This window comes from Sapajus apella, unplaced genomic scaffold (assembly GCF_009761245.1).
Source record: "Sapajus apella isolate SASKATOON/1434 unplaced genomic scaffold, GSC_monkey_1.0 scaffold1, whole genome shotgun sequence".
In the NCBI taxonomy this organism is placed as follows: Eukaryota; Metazoa; Chordata; class Mammalia; order Primates; family Cebidae; genus Sapajus; species Sapajus apella.
The window spans coordinates 22,912,034-22,930,939 of NW_022436941.1; the positions used below are offsets into that span (position 1 = coordinate 22,912,034).

At 33.8% G+C, this 18,906-nt stretch overlaps 1 pseudogene; it reads left to right on the plus strand.

Moving 5' to 3' along the window:
* Positions 1–1,813: 1,813 nt before the first annotated feature.
* On the plus strand, positions 1,814–9,957 carry LOC116553260 (annotated as a pseudogene).
* The last annotated feature ends 8,949 nt before the right edge of the window (positions 9,958–18,906 follow it).

An 18,906-nucleotide genomic window follows, 5' to 3' on the forward strand; every position in this document is an offset into this window, starting at 1 on the left:
TGGCTTGACAACCGAGCAATTATTTGAAGTTCAGGCACAAAAAAAAAAAACAAAAACAAAAACAAAAACAAAAAACACGAGCATTTTAGAAGGAAGCTGGAAGCTGCAATGCACTTATAATCTAGTCTGGAAAGTAATATAACTTTACTTCTGCCAAACCCTTTGCATAAAAGGAGTAATGAACCACTCAAATTCAAGGGAAGGGGAAAAAGCTTCCACTTTTTTACTGTAGAAGAATATATAAAAATATATGTCTACCAATGAAAACTATCATGGCCCCCTTACACAAGGTGGAAATCTTGTTCACTGTAACTACACACTTTGCTCTGATGTCAATGGAAGGCCAGCTTGCTACCAATGCAGCTCTGTCTCTTCTTGCTAACTTTCTACACCCAGGCCCCACCACAAACTGGTAAAGTATCCACAGCCTTTTACCTTTAGATCACAACAAATATTAGGTTTCACCCTATACATCCAAAAAATTTTAGGGGAAACAGGCAAGTCTTCTAAGTGCATGTCTTGGCTTTATGTGAGTGGGGTGTACCCTTTCTTTACATATGCATATATAAGTGTGTTTGGGTGGACACTCATGTACACTGACAACTGTCCTTCAAGTCCTCAATAAGGACTCAACAGGACTTATTCAACTTTCATGTTGACCTTTTAAAAATAAGCTTAAGTGGTGACGAGCTAAGTGTCCCCAAACTTATGAGAATTACCTCTGAATCCTATAAAGCTACTGTGACAATTAGCTGAAATATGCACAGCAGTATATGATGCATTACCATACCATGTTACAGATATACACTTGTAATTATCTAGGTTTCTTATTTTTAACTTATCCAAAATTCTGAAAAATAAAATATTTGATTCCACCTTTTAATGATACAAATTTGTGCATCTTCTAAAGATACCCTTACCTCCAAATTGGGTATGTCTTATAGTCTCCTCAAAAACAGTTTTCATGTTTGATTGGTGAGGTTTCAGAGATTCCTGTTGGCTTCAGGAAGCAGAAGACAAGGCTGTCAAATATTCAAGTTTTGCAATGACAGGGCTTTTTTTTTTTTTTTTTTTGTAGTCTCTTAATAGGAGCTTATAAGCACATTGAAATTGGCTTAAAACTTTTCACTTTTAAAAACAATATTTACTGTATTGGTGTGAAAGTTGATTTTGTGTGGGGTCTTGAAGTATGACATGACTCATCATTATATTTGGGGCTTTATTTGAAATTAGATAAACTTGAAATTTTATGTTATCTATTTTCTGATTATTCAATATAGGCTCTGTACAGTGCATGAAAACAGAAAATAGCCAAATAGCACTTGACAGCATCAATCTGTACAGCTCCCTCGAGGTTCAGAACATATGGAGACTCCATTATTTATGCTGATGATCACATCAGTCACTTGATACATAAAGTCATCCATATTTTAGGGTAGTTGGCTTAGAAGAATTTGGCACTAATAAAGAAAAAAATATGTGCAAGAAACATTTTTCAAACTTTAATTTACCCAGAATATGTATCATTTAACATTCAAGAACTATGAAATGATTCCCAGAAAGGAATTACCAGCAAGCAACCTTAAAATACTTGCAAAATAATAGAAAACACATCAAAGTTAAATGATGAAACTCTTTCCTCCAGAGTTCCTAAACTCATATTAATAATGTGAACATTGGACATGTATGAATAAGTTTTAGTGTTGTTACTTGCAATAAAGTTTGTGTAAGAGAAATAGGTGATAGGTGTGATTCTGTCTTCCAGAGATTTGACTTTAGAGGATAACACATTATTGATAGCTCATAAAGCAAAATGCTTCTGCTGACTGCCATAGGCCCCTGGAGAACTTTGCAAAATGTTGCTGTTATCATCCAGCAGGAAGATTTGAGCACCATCAGTTGTGTTTTTTAAGTGCATGTCAGACAGGCCAACAAAATTCCTGCATGGGAATCATCTCAGAGCCCTGACAGAATCCCAGTTGGGAGGTTCGCTTGGAAGAAGTAAAGAAATCGGTAGTGGCTGCTTTTGTGAACTGGGTGTATGTCACTTTTATTAGCCACGTCCCAACTTCATGGATTGCTTGGAAGAAAAAATTGGTTCAGTATCTATCCAAGTTGTAAAGTTAACTAATGAGAGTTATAAACTGTTACATATAATTTTAATCATTTAAAATTAGTGTATTATGATCATCAGCCTGGGACAGCAAAGGAAGTTTAAAAGTCCACTTCTTATGAATACATTTAAACTAGGTAGTGTGTGTGTGTTCAGGCATCCACACATGCATCTATGCCTTAGGAGTGCTTATATTTAAGATTTAATCACAATATATTAGTCTTTGTAAAGACATTGAGGGAAAGTCTTCATTCTTTATAATATTATTTGAATTGTCCTTTCCACTTGGCATTTATTCTTATCTATTCTTTAAGTGACATTTATATAGGAATAGTGCAATAGAGTGTGTCAGGTATAAATTTTTAAGTATACATCTTAAGTGTTCAAATATGGAATTTGCTTTATTTCTATAATTAAACTGACCATTGATCTGGTTTAATCATTATGTTTGAAGGGGAAATTTAACCTTGCAAAGTCAAGTCAACTCAGTCAATTTTAGTTTAAAAGCCTGGTCACTTTGGCTGATCAGGTAAGGGTTTTCTACTCACCCTGCCTTTCTATCCCTAGGTGACATAAAAGTGCAGGCAGAGGTGAGAGATGGGAGTGCACATGTTTCATGTCATAATGGTAGAAATGTACTCCCACTAACTTCTGTTGAAATAGGTATTTCTGCACATGATCTTGGTTGTGTTCTGGCATCTATTTCTGGCATAGGTAGTTTCACCATGGACACCAAAATCCAGAGCACATACATTTTTCTGTTCTTATCTTGTTTCTAGACTCCTACTTCATATCCACACCTCCAGGAAACACTGGCTTATCAAGAGTCCATTTTCTTCCATGTAAGATCGCTTAGATTCTTTAATATTCTAATGAGAAATTTGATTATCCAGTAGGGTTCTGAAAGGTAGATTCAAAACATAACTACTTTACTTTTGTTTTTAACTATAGAGGTTTTTATCAGACTTGGGTATATGCTGCTACTTATAAAAATAAATGGCAAAATGTACAATTACAGGAAAAATAATCAGTATCAAAATAGATAAAATGATAATGTGCTGAGAAAAGTGAATAATTTAAGAAGATAAGACTACCTAAATGGTAGAATAAAAAACTTGGTAAAACCTTTCCTCAATGAAACAATTTAACTTGTGCAGTTATTTTGGAAAAAAAAAAAAAAAAAGGATTCTGGGGAGATGGGAGAGTAGGAAAGACCAGGAATCTATCTCTTGACTTAGATAATAACTTGTGCTGAGAGAATCTGTCTGATGGAACTATTTTGGAGCCCTAGTTCATTGAAGCCTTGGACAATAAGCTGTCTTCCATTTTGTCAATTTCAGCTTTTATCACAGTAGCAGCTAACTATCCCCTATCCCCAATCCTGGTGACACACAGCTATATATTTAATCCAAGAGTGGTTTGCACTCAGTTTTTAGGAGGTAAAGTAGGCAAAAAGCACTCTGTTCTCCAAATTTAGAGGATCCGTGCTCTCATCTCTGACTACCGCTTCTGATCACAGAAGCACAGACAATGAGGGAGGAACATCGTTGTTGCACCTCCGCCCATTGTTTCACTCCCACTCTGGCTGAAGGAACTTTCTGGGCACTTAAAAGGCTGGCACACCTTTTTACTCCCATTTTCAGTTATCTCTTTTTCTCCTTTTGGGAGCTAAACTTTAAAGACTAGGACATTAAAAAAAAACTGCATACTAGGAAGTGACTGCACATGTGATTGGCTCAGAAATGCGGAGAACTTAAGTTTACATCTCCAACTGATGCTTGGCACAGAGACAACCTATATACAACAATTAAAACAAAATTCTAAATCAATAAACAAATAAAATAACAAAAAGCAAAGAAGAACCCTAGGGATATGGGAAATCAGATTTCCAGAGATGCCACATTGTTAGATTTAAATGTCCAGTTTTCAACAATAACAACAAAATCACAAGACACACAAAGAAATAGGAAAATATAGCTCATTCAAGGGAAATAAAAGAAACTATTCCTTTAAAAGTTCTGATGATAGATATTCTAGACAAAGATTGTAAAACAATTATCTTATTGATGCTAAATGAACTGAAGGAAAATGTAGAGAAAGTCAAGGAAATAATGTGTGAACAAAGAAGAATATCAATAAAGATTTAGAAACCCTAAATGAAACCAAAAAGAAATTCTGGAACGGAATGTACAGTAACTGAAAGTATAATAACTGGAGGCATTCAAGAAAGATTTGAGCAGAGAGAAAAACAGAGTCAATGAAGATAGGACAATGGAAACTTTCATGTCTAAGTGACAGAAATAAAAATATTGAAAAAACATTATCAGAGTCTAAGGGACCTGTGGGACACCATCGAGATATGCACTGGGGGAGTCCTGGGAGGAAAAGAAATTGAGAAATAAAAAAAGGGTATATTGGAAAAATAATGGTTGAAAACTTCCCATATTTGACAATGGGGGAAAAAAATCATCCAAGAAGCTCAACAAATTCCAAGTAAGATTAATTCAAAGAAAGTCATATTAAGGCAAATTATAATCAGTTAAAAAAAAAAAAAAAGACAAAGAGGGGACCTTGAAGGCAGCAAGGAAAAAGTGGCTTTTGTCAAGGGGTCCTCAGTGAAATTATCAGCAGATTTATTATAAGAAACTTTGGATATTAGAAGGCGGTGGGCCAATATATTAAGTGCTGAAAGAAGAAAAAGAAAAAAAAAATTCATGTATCCTAAATTCAGTGAAATTGTTCCTTAAAAGTAAAGGAGAAATTAAGACATTCTGAGATACAAGCTGGGAGATTTTATTACCACTAGGCCTTCTTGGGAGTCCAACAAAGTGAAATAAAAGAATACTAGAGAGTAACTGAAAGCCACATGAAATAAATGTCTCAATAGAAGTAAATACATAGGCAATGATAAAAGCTCGCATTGCTGTAACAAAGGTTTGCAACACCACATTTTTAAACATAATTTAAGATAGTAATGTATTTCAAAAGATTATTGATTTATTTTGGGGGCCACACAATATTTAAATGTATAATGTTGTGAAATCAGAAGGGGTGGGGATGGAGCTGTAAAGAAGCAGAGTTTTTGTATGGTTTTGAAGTTAAGCTGGTATAAATTAAAATTAAAGTATTACAACTTTAGATATTAAATGTAATTCCCATGGCAACCACAGAGAAAATAGCTATAGAATATACAAAAGGAAGTCAAAAAGAAATTTAAATGTTTCATTAAAAAATCAACTAGACCAAAACCTAAAATGCAATAAAATAAATAAATGGGGAAAAAAAAAATCAACTAGATGTAAAAAAAAAAAAAAAAAAAAAAAAAAAAATACAGTAATGCAGAAAAATGAGGCCCAAGAAAGCTAAGACATCAGAAAACAGCAAAATGACAGAAGTAAATCCCTCTTTATTCGTAGTTACTTTCAAGGGAGGTGGATTAAGCTCACCAATCAAAAGACAAAAATTAGTAAAATGAATTTTTAAAAATTCAGCTTATATGTGGTCTATAAGAAACTCACTTGAGAGCCAAAAACAAATAAATTGAAGAAAAAAAGTGTATATTTTTAATTATTTTGTTATTTTTATATACCATAAAAGAGAGCAGAGGTAGCTATACAAAATCAGACCCAAAAAACTATAAATCAGAAAAGTTTGCAAGAAACAGAGATATTATATATTAATAAAAGTTTCAATACAGCAAAAATATATAAAAATTATAAATATTTTCATACCTAACAGGCTATAAATATATGTAAAGCAAAACCTGAAAAAGTTGAAGGAATAAATAAAAAGTTATACACTAATAGTTTGAGCCTTCAATATCTCATTCCCGATAATCCATAGAACAATCAGACGGAAGATAAGTTAAGAAACAGAGGACTTAACAGAATAAACCAATTAGATTTAGCAGACATGCACAGAACGCTTTACTCAGCAGCAACTATATGCATATGCTTCACAAGGCAAATGAGATATTTTCCAGGACAGACCATGTGAGGCCACAAATTAAGTCTTAATAGATATAAAATATAGATATTATACAAAATATCTTCTCTGTACACAATGAGATACAGTTAGAATTCATTAACACAAATAAAACGTGAAAATGAACACATCTGTGGAAGTTAAAAAACAAACTCCAAATCAGCCAGTAGATAAGAAAAAATAACAAGCAAAAGTTAGAAAATAATTTGAGATAAATTAAAAGAAAAACACAATATGCCAAAACTTATGGGACACAGCAAAACTTGTGCTAATGGGAAAAGTGTATAGCTATAAACATGTTTCAAATCAACGAAGAAATCAACAACCTAACTTAGCAACCTAAAGAAACCAGAAAAAGAGAACAATTTAAAGCCAAAGCTAGCAGAAGAAAGGAAATAATAGACTATAGCAGAGATAAATGAAGCCCAGAATAGAAATAGAGAAACTTAGAGAAAACAAAAGTTGATTTTTTTGAAATGACCAACATAATTGACAAAACTTCAAATAGAACAGCTATGAAAAAAGAAAGAAGACTCAAATCATTAATTCAGAAATTAACGTGGGGACAATAGTAGTGATTCCAGAGAAATTAAAATTAAACATTCATTATTGTATACTAACAAATCTGCTAATTTAGGTGAAATGGAGAAATTACAAAAAAGAGCAAACCTGCCAAGATTAAATGTTGAAGAAATAGAAAACCTAAACAGATTTATAACTGGTAAGGAGATTAAATCAGTACTCAAAAATCTCCCAGCAAGGAAAATCCCTGCACCTTATGGCTTCACTGGTTGATTCTACCAACATTTAAAAAAGACTCAAGGATTAACACAAATCTTTCTCAAATTATTCGAAACATGAAACAGAAGAGAACACTTTCTAAGTCTTCTATGAGGCCAGTATCACCTTGATACTAAAGTCAGACATCACAAGGAAAACATCACAAGAAAAACAACAACAACAACAACAAAAAACTACAGACCAAAATTTCTGAGAAATATTGATATAACAATCTGTAACAAAATACTAGGAAATTAAATTTAGTGACACACTAAAAGAATTACACACTATAACTAAATGGGATTTATTTTTGGTTGACTTTCAAAAGATGATTCAACATGCAAAAAATCAATCCATGCAAGACAAACATTAACAGAAAGAAGTCTTTTTTTTTTTAAAGGAAGCACACATTATCATCACAATTGATGCAAAGAAAAGCATTTGACAAAATTTAACACCCTTTCATGATAAAACAGTCAACTAAGAATAGAGGGAAACAACTCAACACAATAAAAGCCATATATGAAAACCTACAGTGAATATCATACTCAATTATAAAAACTAAAAGCTTTTATTCTAATATCAAGAACAAGGCAATGGTGACCAATTTTGCCATTTCTCTTCAATATAGTGTTAGAATTTCCAGCCAGATGAATCAGTCAAGGGAAAGAAATACAACACATACGAATGGAAAAAGGAAGAGGTAATATTAACCCTGCAGATGACACAATCATATATATTGAAAACCTTGAAAATTCTACCAAAAAACATAGAAATAATATATTCAAAAAGTAGGAAGATACAAAGTTAGCATACAAAAATCAGTAACATTTTGATAGACTGAACAATCTGAAAAGGAAACTAAAATCATTCCATTTACAATAGGATCAATACTTAGGAATTAGTCAAGAAGGTTAAAGACTTGTACAATGAAAATGACAAAATGTTGCTTAAAGAAATTAGAGAAGACATAAATAAATGGAAAGGCATTCTATGTTCATGAATTGGAAAAATTAATATTATTATAGTGTTAATACTACCCAAAGTGAGCTACAAATTCAATGCAATACCAATCAAAATACCAGTGATGTACTTTTCAGAAATGGAAAAATCCATCCTAACATTTATATAGAATTTCGAGGGACACTGAATGGTCAAAGTAATCCTGAAAAAGGACAAACCTGAAAGACACACACTCCCTGATTTTAAAACTTGCTACAGAGCTACAGTAATCAAAACCATAAAGTACTAGCATGAAGAAGGACATATAGAACAGTGGGATAAAATAGAGTGCCCAGAAATAGAACCTCACATATGATCAAATGATTTTTGACAAGGGTACCAAACCATTCAATGGGGAAATGACTATCTTTTCTACAAATGGTACCAGGAAAACTGGATATCCGCAGGCAAAATAATGAAGTTGGACCCTTTATACAAAAATTAATTCAAAATGTACCAAAGACATAAAGGTAAACTAAAACTCTAACATTTCTATAAGAAACATAAGGAAAAGCTTCATGACACTGATTTGGCAATGCTTTCTTAGATACGATACCAAAGGCACATAAAACAAACAAAAAAATAGACAAATAGGAATTCACAGAGTTTTTAAAATTAGAATGTAATGGTAAGCATCGGTAGTCTCAATTACCCAGAAGGCTGAGACAGGAGTTGCTTAAGTGTAGGAATTTAAGTCCAGCCTGGGCAAAATAGGGAGACTTCTACTAAAAGTAAAAATGAATGTTTGTGAATCAAAACACACTGTCAGCGAGTGTGACAAAAGCAACCCATAGGTTGAGGGAAAATATTTTCAAATTATATAACTTATAAAGGATTACTATCATGAATATGTAGAGAATTACAACTCAACCACCAGAAAATCCCAACAACTTGATTTAAAAATTGACCTCTCTTGCTCCCTTTTTCACCGCATAACATACTTAACTCCCTCTTTACCTTCCACCACACATAAAAGCTTCCGGAGTCTTCAGCAGAAGACAAGAAGATGCTGGTGCCATTCTTGCACGGCCTGCAGAATCTGCAGGAGTTGGCTAGACTGGTTGTTTCATTGTCATAGATGCCATGTTAGAAAGAATTAAGCATGAAAAAACTGTAGATAATTATGCCCAGGCAACTTTAATGAGACCACAGAGAAATTACATGGTTCAAGCAGGAGACCAATGTATCTTTGTCCATGATGCACTGTTAGAAGCCATTACTTGTGCAAATACAAAAGTGTCCGTTAGAAACTTGTGTGCTTACACTAGAAGCTCATACAAATGGAGACAGGACAGAATGTCACAGGGGTGGTGCTCAAATTTAAGCATCTAACCAGCTCAAAAGCTCACATCTCAGTGTTAACCAGTGCCAATCTTCCATGTAATCATTTCAAAAATTGCCTTGTTAATATTACACCACATGAATCCACAAGGTTGTACTTGCAGCCTATCTGTGGAGTAGAAGGATCTGGTTATATCAGTGCCAATTTTATTGATGAGTAAAGACAACAGAAAGCTTTCATTAATGACTCTTGAAAGAGATCCCTGAGGACTTCTGGTGGATGCTCTGGAAACACAATTTCACCAAGCTGTGTGAAATGGGCAGAGAAAAATGTCACCAATTCTACCCAGCAGAATAATCCACAAGATACCAGTACTTCGTTGTAAATCCTATGGCTGAGTACAACATGACATAGTTTATCTCAAGGGAATTCAAAGTCACAGATGCCAAGGACAGCCAGTCCTGAACAGTGAGACAGCTCCAGTTCACTCACTGGCCAAAGTAAAAAGTGTCAAAGTCTGGAAAAAGATTTATTGACTTCATCAGCCAAGTGCATAAAACAAAAGGGTATTATGGGCATGATAGACCCATTTTAGTTCACTGTAATGTGAGTTTTGAAGGAGTAAAATCTTCTTAACACTAAGCATTGTTTCGGAAATAATGAGATACAAAGGAATTGCAGATATCTTCCAGACATCAAAACATTAAGAACACAGTGGCCAGCCATGGTACAAACAGATAATGAGTATTGGGTTTGCTATTGAGCTGTCCTAGAGTAGCTGGGCAGCTTTGATTGATACACAACGTAGAAATCCCTGACCCATTTTGAATTTTTACTATAGTCCTTCAATATCCATGAAGTCTCTTCTGAGCCCTGCAAGACACCTGAGAAGTCCTTCTTAACTTTTAAATAGCACCTACTTAGGGGGACTAGGACACACATGCACAAAATTAAAACAAATTATTCCAGTGGAGTAAGATTTCACAGTTTAATAACGTAACTTGAATCCTGGCTGATCAGGCATCTGAAAGTTTTTATTTACTTATACCTCAAGGATTCAAAATCAAGGACAGAAGAAATCATAGTAATGAACCACCATCTTTTTCAGGATTGCTTGATAGGAGTCAAGAGAAATTGCCTGGGTGCTGCAAGGTGTGTCCTGGTGTGGCTTCTTATAATGAAATGCACTATCCTTTGACATCACCCTTTCCGGCCATACTGCTCATAAGATTTTAGGTGAAAGGCTGTGGGAATGTTTAAAAAGAAAGTTCCTGAGCATCCCTTTAGAAGGGGAGAAAGTTGTAATATATCAGCTATTAAGTTGTTATTTATTTATTATTGTACTTTAATCTCTGGGATACCTGTGCAGAGTGTGCAGGTTTGTTACACAGGTATACGTACCATGGTGGTTTTAAAAGTGTTCAATGAAATATTCAATGAAATATTGTCTCTAGCGTGCGCTATGAAATTTGCATTTATGATATATACCATAGGCAAAGCCAAACTCACATTACTCTGCTTAGTAAGAAACATTTTGTGGCAAGCAGCATTCCTGGGAAGAGCTGTAATTTGTTTTTTTGGAGCTTTTTGTTTGTTTTAATTTTGCATTTAGAGTCTCTTATAATTGATGCCTATTTTAATAGTATTTCTTTTTAGCTTTTGGTTCATATTTCCATTAGTTTTTCATATCTGTTATTCTTTTCTATTAAATAGTTTTCTGTTCACCACAGAAAATAAAACAAGTATACATTGAAATGGGCAAAAAATTTTAATGTACATTTATCCAAAGAAGATATGCAAATGGGCAGTAAGCAGATGAAAAGATGCTCAACACCACTAAACATTTGAGAAATGCAAATCAAAACTACAATGAAAAACTACTATCTTACACCCATTAACATGGCTACTACCAAACTGTTACAAAATAACAAATGTTGACAAGATACAGGTATTGATCGACTTATGACCTATGCAACTTACGACCATTCAACTTTACAACCACAATCGCTAGCTACCACTGCTCTGCTGTAGATTTCTGGAAACACTAAAACATTTTGATGTGTATCAAGAATATCACTACTGCCTGGGAGGCTGTGACTACAAAGTGCATGAATGGCATCTGGAAAAATTGTGTTATGCGCTATGTTAATGATTTTGATGGATTTGACAGTGAACATGAACTTGAAACGATTTGGGAAAAAATAGTAAAACTCGCTAAAGACCTTTCTTTGGAGTGTGAAATGGAAGATGTCGAAGAGTTGCTAGACAAAGAATCCGGAGAACTTACAAATGAAGAGCTAATCGAACTGGAAGAAGAAAGAGTGGCGGAAGAAGAGAAGCAGAGAAAGAAGAGGAGGAGCCAGAAAGAAAGTTCACCACTAAGGGATTATCAGACAGTTTACCTTTATTGAATAAACTTCTTATACATTTCGAAGCAATGGACCCAAACATTGAACGATTTGCAAGGATTGAATGGATAATGCACGATGTGTTTCATCCGTATCATGAAATTTATGAAGAAAAAAAGAAACATACAATTCAGACAAAGTTCACCATGTTTATGAAAAAACCAACTCCGGTAACCCCAACTGCTGCCTCAGATGACGACATCAACCATCTGCAGCCAAGCACCAGCGGCCAATAAAATGTTTTGGACATGTTTATATATTTTGATATGTTTTGCAATTGGGAAAATGTTTCATATGGTATTTTTTACAACTGTATTTTGTATTTTTGTATGCACCTGTATTTTGTATTTTGTATGTTTTGCAAATATTAAACCAGTTGTACTGGTAATGCAGTGTTTTACATAAACCTGACAAATATAAAAATAAGAAACAACATGGTGTAGAGATGATACAAATGGCATAAAATGAACAAAGAAAATCATGATATATAACAATAATGAAAGAAAATTATGATAAAATATGACTTAAAGATTTTTATAACATCATTTCACAGTACTGTACGTATAGCCTACTCAACTTATGACCAAATCGTGTTACGACCGGTCTGTCGGAACCAATCGTGGTCATAAGTCGAGCACTAGCTGTAGTGTCAAAGACTGACGGATTAAAACCCTTGTGCCTTGTTATTGGGAACTTGAAATGGCACAGCTTCTGTGCAGAATGGTTTGGTGGTTCCTCAAAAAATTAAAAATAGAATTATCATATTATCCAGCAATTCTATTCTTGGTATATATTCAATAGTCAAGAAAATTGAAAAGAAAGTGTCAAGGAGGTATTTGCACACTCGTTTTCATAGCAGTGTTATTCACAACAGCAAAAATGTGGAGGCAACCCAAGCATTCACCTGTGGATGGAGGGATAAGCACAATGCAATATATACATGCAAAGAATACTGTTCAGCCTGATGAAGGAAGGAAATTCTGACACGCGTTACAACATGAATGAGTCTTGCAGCCATTACGCTAAGTGAAGTAGGCCAATTACAAAAAGATAAATATTCTATGATTCTACTTATGTGAGGTCCTTAGAGTAGTCAAATACCATAGAGATAAAAAGTAAAATGGTGATTTTTCAGGGTTGTAAGGGAAGAGAGGAATGGAAAATTGTTGTTTATTGGGTATAATGTTTCATTTTTACAAGGTGATGAAGGTTCTGAAGATAAATATTAGCAAAGGCTGCACAACACTATGGTTGTATTTAATACCACTGAACTGTGCACTTAAAAGTGGTTATAATAGTAAACTTTACGTTACATATATTTTACCATAATTAAAAGAAATTGAGGCAGTTTTCTAACAATTATTTAAGGTCTTTAGAAATTTTTCTAAGGGATACAGCAAATGGAGAAATCTTCATCAAGAAAATGTACTAAATCTCAGTAAGAACTCCAAGAGTTTGTGGCATTTGAGCCATTATCCAATCCTTTGCCACCCCCACTGCTCCCCCAAGTTCTCTATAACAAAAGGTTTGCCCTGGATATTCTATAACTGGCAAGTGAGGCCTAGAAGATGGGGCCTCTCTCCCTTCTCCATTGTCTATCCTTGGGCTACGGTTTCAGCCTGGGTAGTCCAGGCTCTTTCTAATCCCTTGTCACCCCATGTTGCAGGTGTTCTATTTTATGTAAGCATGGCTGAAAGAACCAGATGTTTCCCCACCTCTGCCTTCTCCCCATCCCACTCATAGAGTAGAAGCTCTACTCTACATATAGCAATCTGAGAATAATCACAAGGTGTGGTCTGGTCTTCTCAGTTTGACCATTCTCCATGATCGGTCATAACATGAGGGCATCACTTCAGGAAAAGCCAGGCACCCCCCAACCACCACCAGGCCCTGATTCTAGTGCAGTAGCTCTGAGATCTGCCAAGGGTAAAAGCAGGCGATAAGACTTGACAGGACTGGATTTATTTGAAAAGAGCATAGAGAACTGCATGCCTATGGGCATTAGAGATTTTTGTGGAGAGCAATTAAGAGGAGGCTGGCAGTTCTATGATACAGGTAAAATAGAGGAAACTATAGAAAGACTGCCAAGAAGAGCCCTCCTGGAATCACAATTCATTCTGGGGGTTAGGAAGGCTGTGGGTGTGAACTAAGCTATACTCATTCAGAAGCAATCAGATCAAGAAATCAAGAAGACTAAAAAACATTTCTTAAGCATACACAGACCCATCAACACAGTGAAGTACACTGGCATAAAGAGATTAAACACAATTGACTATAACAATGAGCTACTCTGTCCTAGGGATAATTCTCAGAATGCCAGGATTAAAAACAAAATTACATTCTTCCCTGGCAGTCTCAAGGAAGGAATGCATATCTATGGTGGCTCTGCTGCGTGCCCTCTTAAAATCAACTAGAGAGGAAATGTGCTAGCAAATTATCACAGGATGAAAATGAGCAAAAAAAAAAAAAAAAAAAAAGTAAACTTCAATTGGATAGTGCCTCTAAGATACCCAATAATAAAGAATTAAATCATAATTTCAAAAAAAAGCTTAATCTTGAGAATTAAAAACTCCTGGGGTCCCAATCTTGTGGTGGAACTTTCATGATTTTAACCTCCTGTAGCCCCATCATCTCTTGTTTCATTACTCCTGTCTGAAACAAGAGAAATTGTTCTCAACTTCCATTGCGAATGCACAATGCAATATATACATGCATACATAAAGTCAATAGGGAAAATCAACAAGACCAAAAGTATTTTCACAATGAAAGTTGCGAACAATTTTTCTTGTTTCAGGCAGGAGTAACAAACAGTCACTATTTTGAAATAAACCTGGGAAGGAAGTAATCATTTTGAAATGTTTCTAGAGACTTCTCCATAACAAAGACCTATACTATAGGACCTTTCTGATTTAGGAAAATGTCGGTTAAACAACTCCAGACTCCCCTAGTCTTCCTGTCTCACATAAGAAAAGATTTAAAAAGCTACGAAATGATCTCAAATGTCATAGCCCAATGACTCATAACCACTAAAAGAATGGGATTTAATCATAAGACTACAGAATGCTTCCCTCCCCAACACCTTACAACCACATCAACCAGTGGTTAGCTAGGAGAGCTGTAATATACAATTTCTAATTAAGTCTCTAATACAGTTTCTAATTAAGAAAGAGTATCTAGGGAAACCCCCCAAAAAAAGAGGGAAGAAAAAACAATAACTAGCACACAAAAAATATGAAGTCTCTGGCACCTACAGCTACTATGCTTGAGGTGCTAAGGTTTCTAATTAATTTATTCATCCAATTTACAGAATAAAACCATTAATTATCTAGATCTATTTAATGTTTCATTCAATAAATGTGGTATACACATTCGTCTCAAGCTTACATGGAACATACAGTAAGACAATCTGTATGTTAAGTCACAAAACATATAAACAAGTCAAAATCAGCAAGATAAAGATGGCTAAAAAATTCCCAAATATTTGAAGAATAAAATAGCACTGCCAATTAACATGTGGGTGAAATAAGAAGTCTCTGGCAGTTCCTATGTCCAGAATTGTATTTCCTAGATTATCTTCCAGGGCTTTCATAGTTGGAGGTTTTACATTTAAGTCTTTAATTTATCTTCAGTTGATTTTTATATATGGTGTAAGGAAAGAATCCAGTTTCAATCTTTTGCATATGGCTAACCAGTTATTCCAGCACCATTTACTGAAAAAGTAATCCTTTCCTGACTGCTTGTGTTTGTCAGGTTTGTCAAAGATCAGATAGTTGTTGATGTGTGGTCTTATTTTGGGGTTCTCTATCCTATTCCATTGGTCTATGTCTATTTTTGCACAAGTATCATGTTGTCTTGGTTACAGTAGCTGTGTAGTATAAAGTTGGGTAACATAATGCCTCCAGCTTTGTTCTTTTTGCTTAGGAGTACCTTGGCTATTTGGGCTACTTTTTTGACTGGATGAAGAAAACGTAGGTGGTACATGTACACCAAGAAATACTATGTAGCCATAAAAAGAATGAGATTATGTCCTTTGCAGCAACATAGATGGAGCAGGAGGTGATTATTTTTAGTAAACTAATGCAGAACAGAAAATCAAATACCACATGTTCTCACTTTTAAGTGGAAGCTAAATAATTAAAACCAATGGGCACAAAGAGAGGAATAACAGACACTGGAACCTACTTGAAGGAGGAAAATGGGAGTAGGGAGAGATCAGAAAAATAACTATCAGGTACTACATTTAGTAACTGGTTGATGAAATAACCTATACACCAGACACCCATAACATAAGTTTACCTATGTAACAAGCCTACACATGTACCCCTGAACCTAAAATAAAGCTTTTTATAAAAAAGTCTTGAAAAATCTTTAAATATTTTGAGCAAATAAAATGAAAATGCAACAACAAAATTTGTGAGATGTAGCAAAAACAGTACTTAGAGGAAAATGTATAGCATGAAATGCATATACTAGGAAAGATGAAAGATCTAAAATTGATCATCTGAACTTAAGAAACTACAGAAGAGCAATGGAAGAACAAAACAAAAAGATAGAAATAATAAAATTTAGAGGAAAAATTATTAAAGTTTCAAACATGAAGTCATTAGGGAAAATCAACAAGACCAAAGCTGCTTCTTTAAAAAATTCAATGAAGAGATAAACTTCTAGGCATACAAATCAAGACAAAAAGAGAGAAGACATAAATTACTAATATCAAAAATGAGAGATAATCCCATTGATATTTTAAGATTAAAAAGGGAATATTATGAACAACTGTACTCATACAAATTTGATAACCTACATAAAATAGACTCTGATGAAAAAGAGAAACTGAAAACTTGCACAAGGAGAACTACTTTACCTGAATAGCCTATATTAAAGAAATTGAATATGAAATTGATATAACATCCAACATCCAAAAAGTAAGAGCTAAGCTCAGATGATTTTACTGGTGAATTCTACCTAATATTTAAGAATCAAATAATATCAGCTCTCTACATTCTCTTTGAAAAGTGTGTACCCTTCAGTTGTTTAGATATCTATAAAATAAAAGCATAGGAAGCACTTCCAAACTTATTCTATGAAAACAGCATTACTTTAATACCAAAACCAGATAAAAAATATTGAAATAAATCAAAATCTCAAAGATATCTCATGAACAACAATGCAAAAAATTCTCAAAATATATTACCAAATTGAACCCAACAATATATTTTAAAAATCTAAGTACACAATACTGGTTTGACATTTGAAAATCAATTAATATAATTCGTCCAATCAACAAGCTATTTAAGATGATCATATTATAAAAATAGAGAAAAATTCTTCAACAAAATATAACATGCTAAAAAAACTAGTAATGGAGAGGGAGCTCTGCTTTCTGATAAATAATAACTACTAAAAACTTACACCTAACATTATGGTAAATGTGCTTTCTGCCTAAGTTGCTTCCTGCCAAAGATGCATCCCCTCTTAACCACTCCTACTCACAATTTTATGGAAAGTCATAACTAATACAATAAGACAAGAATAGGTAATGAAAGGTAGAAAGGTTGGGGGGAAAGGTATTTTTGTTCACAGATGACATGATTTTCTGTGTAAGAAGTCTTAAATAATTAATCAAGAAAACTTCTTGGAAGTAATAAGCAATTATAGCAAGGTTGCTAGTTACAAGATTAATGTATAAAAGTAAATGGCTTCCCTATATACCATAAATTGATAATTGAAATAAGAAAATAAAAACAATACTATTGGCATTACCAACAAACCAAATTATGTACAAATCTAACAAAATATGTATAGTACTTATATGAGGAAAATTGCAAAACTAAAGAAAATTTTAAAAGATCCAAGTAAATGAAGAGTTATTTCATCCTCATATATATGTAGAAGACTCAGTATTGTTAAGATGTAAACTCTCTGTTACTTGATCTCTAGATTCATCACAATTTTACTCCCATTAACATAACATGTAGATAGTCAATAAATTGATTATAATGTTTATAGGGAAAGGCAAAGGACATTAAAATGGTCAACACACTACTGAAAAGGAAGGACAAATTTGGAATATTGACATTGGCTAATTTTAAGACTTACTATAAAGTTACAGTAATAAAATGGTTTCTTACCAATACCAATACAGCATGATATTGGCAAAATAATACAATTCCAAAAAAATAAGCAGTAGGAAAGAATAGGAAATCCCAAAATAAATCCATTCACACAAACATAGTCAACTTATCTTTGACAAATAATCCAAGATATTTCAATAAATAAAGGATAGTTAATGGAACAATTTGACATCCTTACACAAAGAAAAGAACTAAGATACTTACCTTGTAACTTTCACAAAACATAACTCAGAGATCATAGACCTAAATGTTAAAGGTGAAACTAAAAATTTGTAAAAGATAACATAAAATAAAATCTAGGTATATTAGAAAACTTCTGCTCTGTGAAAGACACTGTTAAGAGAATGAGAAAACAAGCCACTGACTGGAAGAAAATATTTGCAAAAACGTGATAAAGGACTGGTAGCCAAATATATGCAAAACTCTTAAACATAAAAAAAAGTAAAACAAAAATGCCAAACAATTCAATTTTAAAAAGAAAAAAAAATAGCAGATATTTTACCAAAGAAGATACACAGATGGTGAATGGGATACAAAGATATAAAAAGATGCTCAACATCATATGTCATTAGGGAACTGCAAATTAAAACAACAACAACAACAACAACAACAAACATTACCTATTAGAATGGCTAAAACTCAAAACACTGAAACACCAAATGCTGGTGAGGATGTAGGGCAACAGCACTTATCATTTATTGCTGATGAGAATGCAGAACTGTGCAGTTACTTTGGACCACATGATCAAGCCATTGTACTTCTTGAGAAATACTCAAATAATTGAAAATTTTGGCCATACAAAACCTGCACGTCTATAGCAGGCTTTTTCATAATTGCCCGAACTTGGTATCAACCAAGCTGTCCATCAGTAGGTGAACTGATAATCAAACTGTGCTTGCTGTCCAGCAATAAAAAGAAATAAGACACACACAAAATTTTTTTTTTAAATAGAGAAATCACAAAAGCAAATTTCTAAGTGAAAGAGGCCAATCTGAAAAAGCTACTTGCTGTATGTTTCCAACATTTTTGAAAAGGCAAAATAGTACAGGAGTAAGATGGGTAGTTGCTAGCGTTTTGGAGATAGGAAGGAAAGGATATAGATAAACCATAGGGGACTTTTAGGGTAGTGAAACTAATTCTTTACTATACATCAGGAAGATGAACTAACTGGACACCATCAACACGAAAAATATTTGGGTTTCAAAG